Source organism: Patella vulgata, chromosome 7 (assembly GCF_932274485.2).
Source record: "Patella vulgata chromosome 7, xgPatVulg1.2, whole genome shotgun sequence".
NCBI lineage: Eukaryota > Metazoa > Mollusca > Gastropoda > Patellidae > Patella > Patella vulgata.
Genome location: NC_065885.2, coordinates 50,517,111 through 50,534,706, shown reverse-complemented (window position 1 = coordinate 50,534,706; position 17,596 = coordinate 50,517,111). Strand labels below are relative to the sequence as shown.

Genomic DNA, 17,596 nt, shown 5'->3' with positions numbered 1-17,596 from the left:
AGCGAACTATGCATTATTATTCCTGGTAAGACAGACGTCTTAAGAAACTGTGAGAAGTAAATACACAACGTGAAGCAGAAGTGAAGACTGCTAGAGACAAATCCTAGACGATCACAAGGCTACAGAAATATGTAGTAAGAAAAGATGCATGGGTCGTACGTAGGATGTGGCGAACGGTTTTCCATAGACGCTCTCCACGTCAGACAAAAGACCTATGGTGCTACATATTCTATCTGGTGCACGTGACTACGAGATCGAGTAACCTGGAAGAAGAATACATATTTTATTTGGTTGCCGTGACAGTTTCGACCTTTAGGGTAAGCAGAAAATTTGGAAGAAGATTAGAAGAAAAGAGAGTATGCATCACACGTTGGATGTGGGGAGTTCTCTCGTAATATTTTCCACATCTAACCAGTGACTGCATAGCACTGCATAGTCTTACATATTCTATTTGGTGTCGTAATGAAATATCAACCTTTGGGGTAAGAAGTCACTTTAGAAGAAGAATACATATTTGAAGACGTTAAGAAGAAAACCTGTACAATCCAGCAACAGAAAAAGTCTGGTGGGAAAAAAAATCTGGTGGAGATATTCGAAAAATTGGGTAAATACATTTTGTTTGGAAAATTAAATGTGTTAAATTTGTTTAAAGACCAAATAATATTAATTTTAAGTTAAAATCTGTTTAGAAACTAAGTATTTAAAATTTAACTGTAGGAAATACATTATAGCCATTCATAAGTTTTGATTGATATGTATATTATCGGGTTAATATGACCTGTAGTAAATTTGAGTAAAATTAAAGTTAAAGAGAAAGTTTAGGGAGTAGGTTTTAAAAAAAATGTTTTGATATAACTAAGGAATAGTAATGATAAGGAAACGGAATAGGGAATAAAGTAAGGAACTAATGTTGTCTCCGGATCGCAGTGAGAACGACGGCAGAGCTAAGGATGAAGTTTGTGAGTGATTAACTCTAGTTTCCTAGTTGGCCGTGGTTTCTACTGTGATTCGTTAATTTGTGTTTTTTGTTGTTTCGTATACTATATAATTTTAAGGCCCTTAGTCCAGGCCTTAGAGTTGTTGTAATTTAACTTTTGATTAAAAAGTTAGGTTATGTTGAAAATCCCATATGGTTCATCTAGGGATGTTGGTTATAGTTTTCCTGGGAAAAACTAAAATTATTGGCACGTTAAATTGTGAGATTATCGCAAAGTCATTAATACGAGTTTTATAGGAGGTTAAAGTTAAGAATACGACACTTTTTTTTAGAAAAGTGGAGATATACGGTAAATTTTGTCCGTATATAATTTTATGTAATTAAATTTTTGCTTAGAAACGTAATATTAACGTTTAATATATACTGCTAATTGCTTTAAGCTGTCGACATGGACGCAAGGATTAGAATGTGTAATTTGACATGAGGTCGAATTATTATAAACAATAGTATTCATACTGTGTTAAATTTGACGTGTTTAAAAGTCACGTTATGCGTTAATATATAGGATATAGTTAGGTATGTTCTAATTGTTTTGTTTATAGAATATAGACTGGTGTTCCGAGGGAGTGAAGTGCACGTCACTTGCTTTGAACATGATTCTAAATAATGTTTATATACATGTAATACTAATAATGGAATAGGAACTGTAGGATGAAATGGAATGTCATTCATATACTGGCAATATTTGATTGACAGTTCTATTCTAAATAACGTGTTAGGTGATACTAATGTGGAATAAGTAACCATGGGCTTGTTTCATGTATTGGTTTTTGACTAACATACAAAATGGTGGATTATAATGATTAGGTCAAAAAGGTCACATTACTGACGGTGAAATATAAAATAACAATGTAGGAATTCTAAAACAGAAACGGAAATTAAAAAACATAAACGTAATTCTAAAATTGTCCATTACTCAGTTCAGGTCAAGAGGTCAAACTTAGTTTGAAAATTTCTAATTAAAGGGACACATCAACGTTTATTAATACTTAAATAAAGTTTAATTTTCATTACAGTAAGATTTGCTAATACGTTTTCGAAATAATATATTAATAATAATGTTAGACTAATAGCAACATAAAGTTTTTAAAAAAAATAGTAATAGTTAGTTCTTGGTCTGATGGCAATGACATGTTTGATTGACGGATAAAATTGTATAAACCAATCATACTTAGAAGAAAAAAAGAAAGTTTCAACTTGATACTATGGTAGCTGGAACAGACCAATACAAATCCAAGAAGAAGAAATGGTTTATCAGTTTACTAAATTGAGATTTCCTGAGACAGAATTTGAAGTGAAACCTGAACTTTATAAACATTACGTGATGTGTTATAGTGTTTTGAAATTAGGACACTTGAAGATTTAAAAAAGACAATTTGTGTTTTCTGTGTTTTGGCTTAGTGAATTTTCATAGGATTTTACAGAGATGAACTTTTTGGAGAACTTTTGCATGCAACTTTTGATTTTTGATTTTTGATTATGTGTGTTTGTGTTTTCAGTTTTGTTATATAGTATAGTATCATTGATATTTGCCTGTTGCATGAATAATTATAGGGTTTAGCACATAGACGTTTTAAGAGTCTCCTACCTGTTCATTTAGCATAAATCTTAGAAGGCGGGGAGGTGATAATTATATATGTTGATTTTCTAGATTTCTGCTACATTTATGAATAGTTATATAATTCTACAGATGTTGGTATGGTTATTGTAAAGGATTCAAGGGATCTTTTACCCAATACCGAGCAAAAAGTCTTAAAGAAAGGGACGAATGTAATACTTTTAGTAGAATTTTTGCTCGAGAAATAACATATTCGCATAATATGTGATATGTACTTAAAATACTTAAATCAACTTAGTCTGTAATTGATAGTTGACACATAAAAAAGAGCGATTTATCGAAAACATATGTCACTCATTTACCACCGAATTACACGTGAGTGGAATTATTCTAATTGCATCATTTGATTTAAAGTAACCAATCATTTTGTTAATTACACAAGTTCAGGGCCATGATCACGCGTTATTGTGCATGATATTCACTTACCTTTAAAAGAAACCGGGGAACCCTGTAAGTCAGACTTGCATTAGATTCCAGAGATCGAGGGTACATCTGAGTTCCTAGACAGCCGAGAGGCTGGATAGGGTGGAGAAGTGGTTTTAGCTATATAGTATTGTAATTTGTGCTATGCTTGTATACCTGTATTCAGTTATATGCTATATAAAATGTAGAAGCGAACTATGCATTATTATTCCTGGTAAGACAGACGTCTTAAGAAACTGTGAGAAGTAAATACACAACGTGAAGCAGAAGTAAAGACAGCTAGAGACAAATCCTAGACGATCACAAGGCTACAGAAATATGTAGTAAGAAAAGATGCATGGGTCGTACGTAGGATGTGGCGAACGGTTTTCCATAGACGCTCTCCACGTCAGACAAAAGACCTATGGTGCTACATATTCTATCTGGTGCACGTGACTACGAGATCGAGTAACCTGGAAGAAGAATACATATTTTATTTGGTTGCCGTGACAGTTTCGACCTTTAGGGTAAGCAGAAAATTTGGAAGAAGATTAGAAGAAAAGAGAGTATGCATCACACGTTGGATGTGTGGAGTTCTCTCGTAATATTTTCCACATCTAACCAGTGACTGCATAGCACTGCATAGTCTTACATATTCTATTTGGTGTCGTAATGAAATATCAACCTTTGGGGTAAGAAGTCACTTTAGAAGAAGAATACATATTTGAAGACGTTAAGAAGAAAACCTGTACAATCCAGCAACAGAAAAAGTCTGGTGGGAAAAAAAATCTGGTGGAGATATTCGAAAAATTGGGTAAATACATTTTGTTTGGAAAATTAAATGTGTTAAATTTGTTTAAAGACCAAATAATATTAATTTTAAGTTAAAATATGTTTAGAAACTAAGTATTTAAAATTTAACTGTAGGAAATACATTATAGCCATTCATAAGTTTTGATTGATAGGTATATTAAACAATATAATTTCATGAGTTAGGTATGTATATTATCGGGTTAATATGACCTGTAGTAAATTTGAGTAAAATTAAAGTTAAAGAGAAAGTTTAGGGAGTAGGTTTTAAAAAAAATGTTTTGATATAACTAAGGAATAGTAATGATAAGGAAACGGAATAGGGAATAAAGTAAGGAACTAATGTTGTCTCCGGATCGCAGTGAGAACGACGGCAGAGCTAAGGATGAAGTTTGTGAGTGATTAACTCTAGTTTCCTAGTTGGCCGTGGTTTCTACTGTGATTCGTTAATTTGTGTTTTTTGTTGTTTCGTATACTATATAATTTTAAGGCCCTTAGTCCAGGCCTTAGAGTGGTTCGAGACTACCACTGAAGCCTGCACATTCGCCGTGCCGAGACCAACTTTCTGACAGTATGATACTATAAATAGCCATGGCACGTGCAATTCTCTACAAATCTATCAACTATTACAGCCGTAAAAAATTTATTGTTGACGATTTTGAATAGCAGTAAAATTAAGCTTCTTGGTTATTACAGCAGATTTAGAAATTACGTTCGTTTCATTTTTTTAAATCGCTTTATCATTAACTGTGCCGTTAAGAGCGGCATCTTTTGGTTTAGTACAAATAATATCTCTGAATCACTCGGGTTAGACAGGAACATGATACTAGCAGTAGTTTCATTTTACTTTTATAAGCTTCTTAAAACGATTGTTGAGCTACCTAACGTGCTTATTTCTAAATTCAATTTCTTGTTCTAGCTTTCTGTTATGTTTCGTAAAAAAGTAGTCTTGATTATCCCGACCTGTCAATCAGACGTAGACTGGTCGATAGACTGGTTAAGCGAGACTAATTTCAAAACAAGGTCATAGCTTATTAAGTACAACATGATCGTTTATTTAGTGACTATAATTGTGTGAAACTGATTTGAGGCTTGGCATATATATAAATATTGTGGCGTAATTGTCGAGATATATGGAGATATTTATTTATGGTGGGTCACCCTAAATTGGCGATCGCCGAAGGGTAACAAAAACACAGGCAGGCTACGCCCACATCCTGTTTATATGCCGTGTCAAGCAAAGTGTGCACATCCGGTTAGCTAGTCATGGGGGGGGGGGGGGGTCTTATCAAGGGATTCTAAATTATCGAGTTTCGTAACTTATTTTGAATTGGAATTATCGAGCAATGTTATCGTAACAAGAAGACAAGTATGTAATTTATTTGTTTAAAAAACAATGCATAGTTGCTCCCCATGAGACAAACATTTTATTTTGGACGCTTGCTCTTGCTGCTGGCATCTATAGTTGTTAAAACAATTTCCAGGTACACGTTGACACCATTTCCAATTATCGCACATGACATGAAAGACCTGCCAGTGAGAGTCATTTTGGCAAAGATCGACAGTTTAACATATCATATTAAAGTATAATTATGCAATTTGTTATCGAATGAAATCATACAAAAGGAACATCAATTCTGCCTTATTGTAAGTCGATAATTTGTTTATTACGAAAAATTTGATGGCTTATTTGAAATCAAAAGAATAAGGCAATTCGAGAATTTAAATGTGTGCACATCCGGTTAGCTAGTCATGGGGGGGGGGGGGGGTCTTATCAAGGGATTCTAAATTATCGAGTTTCGTAACTTATTTTGAATTGGAATTATCGAGCAATGTTATCGTAACAAGAAGACAAGTATGTAATTTATTTGTTTAAAAAACAATGCATAGTTGCTCCCCATGAGACAAACATTTTATTTTGGACGCTTGCTCTTGCTGCTGGCATCTATAGTTGTTAAAACAATTTCCAGGTACACGTTGACACCATTTCCAATTATCGCACATGACATGAAAGACCTGCCAGTGAGAGTCATTTTGGCAAAGATCGACAGTTTAACATATCATATTAAAGTATAATTATGCAATTTGAAATCATACAAAAGGAACTTTAATTCTGCCTTATTGTAAGTCGATAATTTGTTTATTACGAAAAATTTGATGGCTTATTTGAAATCAAAAGAATAAGGCAATTCGAGAATTTAAATGAATCCCTTGGTAATTAAGCTAGAGTTTCATGATTGTTGATTTTGGTTTCTGTTATTATTGTTGAATGTACCTCTACCTCTATATAACGCTTTCGCATGTTTCCTTATTTGTAAATTTGTATGCTTAATAAGGGCCAGTGAAATCTTGTCGAAACGTCGTGTGTTATATAACATAGTGATTGTATCCATAGAACTGTGTTGTGTTATAATATTATGCCATTCAAAGATTATATCAATACAATCATGTTTAAGGAAGGATTCTGAAAGATACAAGCAGTTTCGATGCAAGTGACATCTTATACTTATCTAAAATTGTTCAGTGCTATACATTTTATGATATCATAAGATGGGCATCATGCATTTCATCATTATCACATTTCCCATTCATATTAGGAATTGTCCTTAACCGACAAGACTGTACAGTTGTCCAAAGGGTAAACTCCCCTCTTTAGATATGTACAGTGCTAGAAAGCAATGTTTTACAAATATACAGGGTGATCATCATTGATATCAACATTATCATATTTCCAGCACCCCCCCCCCCACGCCCTCCCCCCCTGCCACCACGGCACCATGCAAAGCATCTCAGTTGTCCAAGGGGCATCCTATATATTATGTTACAGATTCACAGTGCTAGAAATTAATGTTTTATAGGGTGTTTCTCAAGACCAATTTCAAACCACGTTGTTATGGTCAGCAAAAATTTATTTTTGACCCCTCCACCTCCAACCCAATATTAAATATCCGGCAGTGTACCCTGCGCACAAAGCGAAAAAGATGCCCATTTTATACGGGCATTTTATACGCTTATTTATCGCAAGAAATTAATGTTTTACTACTGATCATCTGTGGTATCAACATTATCAACTTAACCGCTAATTTTAGGTATTCCCCACTCCCTAAACTCTTCCCCCTCTCCCAACTCTTCACAAAGCAAAAATGTTGCCCATGGACATTATATACACTTCTTTAGTGATGTACAGTGTTGCTAATCTTAAGATGATCATCCTTATATCAACGTTATCACATTTCCCACAGTTTTAGACTACAACCTCCTCCCTCTACGGACTCCCACACAAAACGAAACAGTTGTCTAAGAGGGTCCTGTTTCCACAATGAGAGCCGGTACAAAACTACAGTATTTAAAAGTTAAAAGTTTTGGGGTTTTTTTAAGACGGCTACTGGCTTCCATACATTGCAAATCAATGACCTACAATCTCTTACATTTTGTTTACAATTATTTAATTCAAATCGAACCACTCACTTTACAGACAATCTATATTGTATGGAGAACGGTTCGTATAAAGACGAACGTCCGTCTAAAAAGTCGTTATTGTTGCTGAAGTTTAATACAATTTCCGACTTAATTTATAGTCTCGGTCACCCAGAACCTCCGAGACTTCAACATACTGAGGGATATTCGTAGAATATTTGTCTGAATGATCGAGACTACCTATTTAAAAAAGAGGAGACGACACGACCTTGACACTCTTACGTTTTGCATTAGCATAAATAGCGGTGAGAGTCAGCACGCGAACTGACAGTTGATAATAGACTGGGCTTGTGGGTTTTAACAGTTATTTCTCTACGAAACGTTGACTATTTCCGGTGTTATTTATTTGTTAAGAATATTGTTAATACAGAAGTTTTAATCATGTCAGGACGAGTTATCGGTGTTGCAGTTGATGGAAGTGAGCAAAGTAAAAATGCATTGAATTGTGAGTACCGTTATTATTACACTTATTATATATAGCAGTATATATATATATATGTACAATAGCCGCATAGACATCACCCGGACCATATCGCCGAGTACTTCGTATATTCTACTACATTGCTGCGGTCGACATACTACCTAGTTTATAAGACATGTACAGTCGTAGCCCTATTATTCTTGGGGCTCATCCTAAAAAAAATCCCATATCTATTACTTGGGTCAAACTAGTTTTCTATAGAGAATGGTCCACAGCTTTACGGATTAGACGAAAACCCCATGCCCTTTTACACACTGTTAGGTAGGCCAGCTATAGCCTATTATTATTATAGGCAGTAACAGTTGGCTATTTAATTAATGGCTGTCCGAACAAAGTTTCTCTACAACATAACGGAATCAAAACTACAGAAGTAAGAACACATCTTCATGTTCCCACTAAGTTATACAATGGAGGTAATGGTTAAATTTTCAGTTTGCACTTGTCAACACCAAAGTCGCACATGGACATAAAACAAGGTGACCTTTATTATTGTGAAATCATGGAGATATGAATAACTTCGTAAAGGAAATAGATGTTATAACAGTCTTTGTTCATTGTTGTTCATATTAGAATATCGATTATATTGACAGCATATCAACTTGGCCGTCCCATACACTTACTAAGTTACTGTTTGTATAGTTAGTTATTATTATCCTACGGTATTGAATTTTAAGTTTAGGGCTAGAAGCTTACAAATCGTACCAAAATGACTAGTGCAGTCTAGGGGGTGGATTGGGCCTCTTCGAAAGCGGAAGGGAAAAGAAGTGTAGGCTACCATGGTAACGGTATCGAGCAATCGTTGGCTGGGTCCTGGAGCCCAAGGGGAGATTTTGGTGTGAGCCAAGGGGGCGACGTTTTAAAAAGCATAAAATCTGTATTTCTGTAATAAAAATAAAATCTACCACCGCTGCTTTTGATTAGCAGTAAATGGCACTCCGTGGAGGTTATTTGCTATGGTTGTACTAGTTGTAGAATATTACTGATCACAGGCATTATCAGTTCATTGTGAGATGTTCTGAATAAATTTGCCAGGGCAGCGTCATATGAATATTTCATGAGGTTTTTACTCCCCTGTGATATATAGGCCTACCTTTGAATCCTTTAAATTCGTTCAACTTAGAGCACTTGATACTAAGGGATATTTGGTGTATTGTATGCAACATTCATAATAAATTAAGTTTGAGGTGAGGAAAGGCTGGACGGGTGGTACATGTTACATGTATCTATAATTACATATGTGAAGGTGACTTTGTTGAAAAACAGATCCTTCTTAAGATTAGCTTACGTAGAGTTTGAAACTGTCATCCGCTTGATTGATATCTTGCCGGTAGCAAGTAAAGTTCAGCAATTGTCAACGTCTAGAATATTTATTATGTAAAATATAAATTGAGCTGATGAATGAGCATTTAAAAAAAAGTTTTGAACACATGAAGAGTTAGCTCTAAGCGCAATCCACAGACTGAAACACTGCCCTGAGATAGCTGAATGTACATTGATTGGTCCCTCGTTTGTTCAAACAATTTTATTTGTCCAGGGTCAATATTGAACAGTTGAGTATTTTGTAGAAAGTTTATTAATAGGCATGTAACTCTTTGTGTGTATGGAGGGTGGGGGGACTTGTCTAGAATGAATCGGGTTCCAGTCCTGGCGTGGATCAAGAACGCTGGCCTAGAATGATCCGGGTTTCAGTCCTGTCGTTTGCCGAGAATATTTTACTTAGAATGTTCCAGGTTCGAATTCAGTACTCTGGGTACGCTGTGTGAGGTTCCCACCCTGGCGTGGGCCGAGAACAACCGCTGGATATTTCTATCCCTATTCACTGGTCAGGTGTAGCGCCCGTAATGTGTTACCTACTAGTTCCCAATTTAGTATTTAAAATAAAGTTGACAAACAAAAACAGTTAAAATGTCTTTTCCCACCATCCAAATTACGGCTATTAAACTTTAAACATGCCAATCTCTCTCCAGTACAAATATGCATGGCGAATATTCGTGATGTTTAGTTATGCATCAGTCTATTCTATACAAGTAGCCCTTTTCAGTATTAAGCCCCTAAAAATATTCTATTTATATGTTTGACCTCCAAATGTCCTGTAGAGAGTAGAAGATTAGCTTTGTGTGGAGTGTTTTATGGCTTAGACTACACATGTGACAGTCGTGACACATAGTTTTAAGATATCATTTACATAGAATAACTACACTTTATACAGTTTTGACCTATAATATAATATAACCCTTTCACCCCTATCAAAATAGTCTAATCCATGTTAATTTGTTGATTAAAATGATGATGGCTGAATATTGACAACTCAGATATAAGATACGGTATTTGTTTTGATTGCATAGAATTAGGGTATAACATGAGAGTTACAAATTTGAAAACCAGAATATTGAGTTGGGTAAAATTCAAACTTATCATGGGATGAAGGGAGGGTATTTGTAGGTCAATTAATATGCTATATAATGTATAGAAAAGCTGGGTTAAAGTTTAATATAAATTTGACCGAGCTTAAGGACTTGGATTGGCCCCCACTCTTGTTATGTTGTTGTGGTAACAGTCACATCAAAGAGGTATCATCTATCTATATATATATTTGTGACTGTCGTTTGTCTGTCTGTCTGTCTGTCTGTTCGGGGTTGCCGGCTACACTAGGTCTGCCCCGAGTCTGAAATTTGGGGTATAGGGGTAGCTCGGACCGGGGAGTAACATAGGCCAGGAAGCCTTAGTCTACCACTTCCGGTTTTGTAGTTATGACCCCTCGATCGAAGCCGGTCTGTTCGGGGTTGGCGGCTACACTAGGTCTGCCCCGTGTCTGAAATTTGGGGTATAGGGGTAGCTCGGACCGAGGAGTAACATAGGCCAGGTGGCGTTAGTCTACCACTTCCGGTTTCGGAGTTATGACCCCCCGAGCGAAGTCTGTCTGTTCGGGATTGGCGGCTACATCTGCCCCGAGTCTGAAATTTGGGGTATAGGGGTAGCTAGGACCGGGGAATAACATAGGCCAGGTGGCGTTAGTCTACCACTTCCGGTTTCGGAGTTATGACCCCCGAGCGAAGCCGGTCTGTTCGGGGTTGGCGGCTACACTAGGTCTGCCCCGAGTCCGAAATTTGGGGTATAGGGGTAGCACGGACCGGGGAGTAACATAGGCTAGGTGGCGTTAGTCTACCACTTCCGGTTTCGGAGTTATGACCCCCGAGCGAAGTCTGTCTGTTCGGGGTTGGCGGCTATACTAGGTCTGTCCCGAGTCTGAAATTTGAGGTATAGGGGTAGCTCGGACCGGGGAGTAACATAGGCCAGGTGGCGTTAGTCTACCATTTCCGGTTTCGGAGTAATGACCCCCGAGCGAAGCCGGTCTGTTCGGGGTTGGCGGCTACACTAAGTCTGCCCCGAGTCTGAAATTTGGGGTATAGGGGTAGCTCGGACCGGGGAGTAACATAGGCCAGGTGGCGTTAGTCTACCACTTCCAGTTTCGGAGCTATGATCCCCGAGCGAAGCCGGGTATCCTGCTAGTGTACTAATATTTGTGACTGTCGTTTGTCTGTCTGTTCGGGGTTGGCGGCTACACTAGGTCTGCCCCGAGTCTGAAATTTGGGGTATAGGGGTAGCTCGGACCGGGGAGTAACATAGGCCAGGAAGCCTTAGTCTACCACTTCCGGTTTTGTAGTTATGACCCCCGAGCGAAGCCGGGCATTCTTCTAGCGGTTAATAAATCTGACCAGAGCAATTCTGATGACTTAGCTGTTGTGAGCGTATGTTTTATTAAAACTGTCAACAACTTTTATTATCTAAAACATAACGTTGCCCGCCTATATAAGCCCGGATAGAGCAGAAAAATAAGACGTTAAACCCCTTTTCTTTTCAGTGTTGATCAATAATCTGTATTGTACAGATAAGCTTTAATTATCCACCTAGCCGAATTTATGGGTTGTTCCTTTTGACCAGTTTTTATTTTTTGTCTCATTACATATTAAAGAATAATATTTTAATTTCAGGGTGTATTGATAATCTGTATCGTGCAGGTGATAGTATTGTACTTATTCACGTAGCCGAATTCAACCTGAGTGTTGGTGTATGTAAGTATAATAAAACCCGGAGAAATTGACACCAGAACAACCTGTTACAATGTCATCTGTCAATCAAATCCATTACCATTTAAAGTAGCATTATGTAAGATTCAGATAAAGAGCTGGTCGTTCTTGCTATAATAGTTCAAAAATAGATAATGCAAAATGAATATATTGAAGATTTCATCTAAATTACTTTATTCTGATCGAAGATGTTAGCCTTTGAAGGTTTGACAACATGCGTGCACTAACCACGGTACTGGTTGTTCGAAGTGTAGCCTCGCTTCACCATTTATGAATTAAATTATTATTATTATTATTGTTCGATTTATATAGCGCTTCATTACACGTGAAGTGTTTCTAAGCGCATATCACAAACATATACTTCAAACACACAGAAACAATCAAAATCAGGAGAACATAATTAAACACAGCTGCCTGTTAGGCGCTATTATTCAAAGGTTTATATCCAACAAATCAACCGGCTAATCTCTATATTGAACTCAGTCGAGGTATTACCTGATGAACACCTACACCAAGTAGAGTTCAAAAATAAAAAACGAAGTTTAAAAGAATCAGCTTCATTAACAAAAATTAAACAATCAAAAAATAAACAGATAAATCAAATTCAAACGAAACAAATAAAACAAAGAAAATGAAAAGAGCAGTTCATTACCATTCTACATTAACAAAATAAAGGAAAACAACTTGTGAAATTTTTTTCAAAAAATAAGAGCAACTGATGTCAAGCCATATCTACTGTAGAATGTATTATTGGGTTATAAAAACGTATATTTTAAGTTTCATCAAAAGCAGATAAAATCTATCTACACAACAATGTGGACATATATAACAATGAATGAGTAATATTTGCCTTGAAAACAAATTAATTGGCAATTTTGCTGATGTTTTTCAATCTAAATCAGAATATAAATTGGAATAAATTACCGTTCCTCCAACAATTCTACCCAATGGATACCATGCTCTATCATCAAACCAATTAAGAAAGTTATAGAAGCCATGATAGAAAGTATGTCTTAATATCAATGGAATGAAGACAACCCAACCATCAAGTATATTGAATATAGTGATATAAAAAGATCCACTCTGCAGAGGATTGCACAGGGGGTTGATGTAGTAAAATATTCAGCTTTATTTTTAAACATAATGAATTGAATGACAAGAATGATTATTAAAAGGCCGAACCGTTAAAATCGAACCCATCCGATGGCATGAAGAGTTGAATATGGTCATGTCATATCTAATTAATAGTATATATAACATCTAAGGCCTAAAGAAAGACCCGCAATAGGCAGATTAGCTCTTGCATATACAGCATAATGCCTGTTTAACAGTATGAGTCAAGAGGGTACATTGTACACAATATTTTCTACAACTGTATAACGTATTATTATTATGTACTATTTAAAGGATGGGTGTTAACACTGACGTCAATAGGTATAAAATATAACAACATGTATTTAACAATCCTTTAAGACGTGATGGTGACGCTACGGTGCGTGCATACATCAGAGTGTTTAATTAAGTGTATCTAAGATAGTCATACAAAATTAGTCATTGCCATGATATAAAAGGTTTTAATGTATATACGTCCATATTAAAATGTAGTCGTTACTCGTTTATTGTCGGCAACCATGTCCGTCTTGTAAACAGTCTACTGCCTGCATTTATCATCCTGTCTGTTGATATATTCCCCAGAGTTATTATCCTTGACCACCCTGTACTAGAATATTGTGAACGCCCTTATGCATTGTTTAGCTTATAATTCTGTTCAACAATAAATTAGTTATCGTTCTTGCTTCTTTGTAGAATCATACCTATCAAAATTTTTGATAAAAGTATACAGATTTTCCTTCTCTTTTTTTTCTTTTTTTTTTACAAAGTGACAGACGTCGTGGACTGTGGGCGACTTAGCTGCTGTAGGCGTATCTTTATAATATTGCTTTAAAACTTGTTGACATTTACATAAATAATTATAATAAGGAATCATATATAACATTTAAATATTGTAAGCTAACATGACACTTGCAGTATCGCACCAATTAACGAGTAAAATACTCTTATCTCTAATAACTTATCTCTCATTAGCATTCAGCACCATGGGTCATTAAATTCACTCCACTGTAGGAGAACATGAAGATTAATTAGTATACATATTGACCAAAAGTAAGAATACTGAATGATCAATATAAACGCCAAATTCCTCAGAATTTCAGCCATTTCGACTTAGTTTATTAGAGATCCTTATCTATAATCGGAATTCTCAAAGCTCAGTTATTCAGACTGGTATTCAAATTCAGGTTTTATTCAAAATTTTTAGGTAGATTGTTTATGTTCATGATGCAAAGAAATTTGCCGATTATTAATCATGATTTTTGATATCAAAATTATAGCCCTTGATCACATAAAAAAAAATATTTTTGACTCTTTATAGGCTAAAGTTATCATCCCATCTACTTGATATTTATACCCAGTGTTTATGTTCATGAGATGATAATTACTGTCCGAGTTATTGTTCTTGATCTTGTATACAATCTTAAAAGGCCACCGTTTTCATCTGATTGACATTTATACACAGTACATCTATAATTACTCCCAAAGTAATTCCGGCATTTGTAGCATTCTGGAATAAAGTCCAATGTGTTTTCGGGTAACGACCGGAAGGGATTTAATATGTGGGTTGAGTAGATTTGATTGAGGTTCGTAAGAAAATATGGAGGGCCATGCCCCCTCAAATCTGTCATATTATTGTGGGGACTGTGTCGCATATTGGCTTAACAACTAAAAGAAATTTGGACATACTGAACAATCCGACAACGTACGAACAATCACTGTGTTTGAGAAATTTGGAAGTTTGTAAGATTCAATAACTTTGTATATGCTCATAATATAATTTTTTTATACTAGGAAATAAAAGTGCGATAGTCTTTATGGACTTATCGGAAGTCTTAGCTAGTATGGGATGTTACTTTGCCTAACAACCTAACGTTTTATTTGTAGTGCCAAATGTAGATGCTATAAGTAAAGTAGTAAAAGAACAAGAAGACAAAGTATCAACACTCACTGGAGGACTAACAGAAATGTTAAAGAAAAAGGGGGTAAATATTATTAATAATATTATATTTATTGGATATAGTTTTGAGAAGGTTCAATTCAAACTAATCCAAAACAGAAGAGTAGCTTTTCGGACCAGTGCACTTGCCCTACTACTTAAAACAGTGCCCTGTTTGAGACCATGGTGTAGTCGCAATTTTGAGATACGGAATCCACACCAATGATGCGATTCGTTTCTGACCCCATATACCACACTCGACCAACTGATATATAATCAATAAATCTATCTAACTATCGAGGCACATCCAGAAATGTCATTCAGATTTCCAATAATTGCTGCTAGTGTTATTGCCCATGATGACTTTGAAAGATCTCTAGATGTTTTATTAACGAGAATTCAGGGGTCGGCGGAGCAAATGACCGACTATGGTTGGTAATCCTACAATAGACTGTTTAATAGGCAGTGGTAAACAAGTAAAAATTAATGATTTATTCATAAATTAAAAAGGGTACTCGAATAACCTTGCCCTGGAGAAAGTTATAACCGACAGACTACGCAGTTTTAAGAAATCTATTTTCTTTTCTTTGGCAAAGATACAAAGTGTGTTACTTTACAGAGTTCATTTTTTTGTCGTTTCTCTTTCAGATTCCAGGTAAAGTTGTTCGTGAAACTGGCAAACCTGGAGAAGCTATCATTTCCGTGGCGCAAAAGGAAAATGTCACGTCGTTGGTGATGGGAACACGGGGCTTAGGAACATTCAAACGTACGCTTTTAGGTAGCGTTAGTGATTTTGTTCTACACAATTCTAATATTCCAGTTACTATTGTGCCTACTTCTTAACTACATTACATCGATAAATAACAAATTTATTTTATCGCCGCCACACACTCACCGTAGAATATCAGTCTCTTAATAATTCTCAGATGTAATGACAAAAATATACTTTCAATCAAAACAAAACCTATGTTCAAAATTCTCCAATTTCATTGTCTTAGAAAATATATTTGAATAAAATTAGAATGAATACTTAAATTCATTCATTAACTAACTGTCAGTACTATAACCTGTGAGATTTTGCATTCTCTCAATTATTATTACTTTTAACGTAACTGTCATATATAGGATACTAGACAAAATAAATTGTAATGATAAAGGCATAATTTGTTAAAAGCTATTACTTTATTCCGCATTTGTATGTTATAATGCATTTATTTGATTTATGTTTATAAAAAATTTCAAGAATATTTATTGAATACGCCTGTAATTTGACATAGCCTTAACAATACTCTTTTATTCGTTTTGGTATATTGTATTTGCTTGATATCTAATTTATTAATTTGCTGAAGCATTCCATACTCAAATTCAAAAGTGTTGTGTGTTAAACTAGTATTAAATTTACATTGGTGACAGTTATTGGATCATTTTTTGATACTCCGCATGTATTTGTTTTCTAATATAGTTTATACTTGCCTGTTTCTGCCGTTAAATTATAATTAAATTAGGTCTTTTATTTCGTTCCTTTTTCTGTCATTTTCGCTACCATTTTTCAAATACAATAGTAAGCGTATGAAATTAATAAAAAAAAACGAAACGAAATAAAGATCTAATTTTATTAACTGTAACATAACAGCTGGGTGTCATCGGTCTTTTTCGCAATTTTGAGATACGGAATCCACACCAATGATGCGATTCGTTTCTGACCCCAAGGGCAGGTAATTGACAGATTCTCTTAATTTTGTTTGAGATTTTAAATGTTATTATCTACCATTAAATGTATTTCAGCGACATTGTTTCTATATTATCAGGTTTTTTATTTTGGTGGCGTATAAATAATAAGGTTAATAGTTTTATATAAATATCCTGTTAATAATTATTATTATCGATTTTTAGTGCAAATAAAATCATTTTCGAATAACAAGTCTGTTTAGTTTGTGGGATTATATTTGGATAGCTGGAACACTGAATGCGGTCTTTGAGATCTTTAATACAACCGACGAGGGAGAATTTTATAAATAAACAGCTTTGACTCCAGAATATTTATAAGGGCACATTTAACAGGAAACAACGGGTAATGTCACCAGACTCGCGATTAGCATTTTCTAGTTAAATGCCAAAGAGTTCTAGTTATTGGTAACAACATGACTGTCCTGACCAATTATCATATCTGTTCTAAGCTGAGACCTTAAAGATGGGTTCCCGCGTACAAACTGGGTGACTTAATGGTATATATGGACCAGAAACATATTCAAACAAATTAATTTGTCTTAATTATGCTTCAAATCCTTCTCAAACATTGTAATTGCGAAGGAATGCCCTGCTATTAAAATTCGATCAAACCAGGTCATGTTTACGTCACGTCTTGGGAGTCAGAGGAGAATTCATTGCATATATAAGACGATGTTGTCTTTAATCGCTTATTATTTATTACAAATATCGAATCCTAATTAAATTCTCCGATTACCCACTACCCGCTTCTTTTTCCGTCATTTTTATCTCAGAAAGTATTGTACTACTAACTCTTCATAAAGTTTATCAACTTGTACATCAAGCGCTCAATGTTCGCTTGTGACCTTTGACATCACGCGTGCAGAAGTTCCTAATCGTCGGGCTGTTGATTAGGGGAACCCTTACATTTTTGTCATGTATACGCTCCATGAGTGTTTTTCGGGGA

General features: G+C 35.4%; 2 long non-coding RNA genes across 2 annotated transcripts; both read left to right on the top strand.

The window, feature by feature from the left end:
- Positions 1-189: 189 nt before the first annotated feature.
- Positions 190-3,233, top strand: LOC126826670 (uncharacterized). The gene is made up of 2 exons (XR_007682357.2): positions 190-1,617; positions 1,717-3,233. It is a non-coding gene; the product is annotated as an uncharacterized LOC126826670 (long non-coding RNA).
- A 4,292-nt stretch (positions 3,234-7,525) lies between these two features.
- Positions 7,526-16,843, top strand: LOC126826666 (uncharacterized). Its single transcript, XR_008788819.1, has 4 exons — positions 7,526-7,749; positions 11,778-11,858; positions 14,871-14,968; positions 15,571-16,843. It is a non-coding gene; the product is annotated as an uncharacterized LOC126826666 (long non-coding RNA).
- The last annotated feature ends 753 nt before the right edge of the window (positions 16,844-17,596 follow it).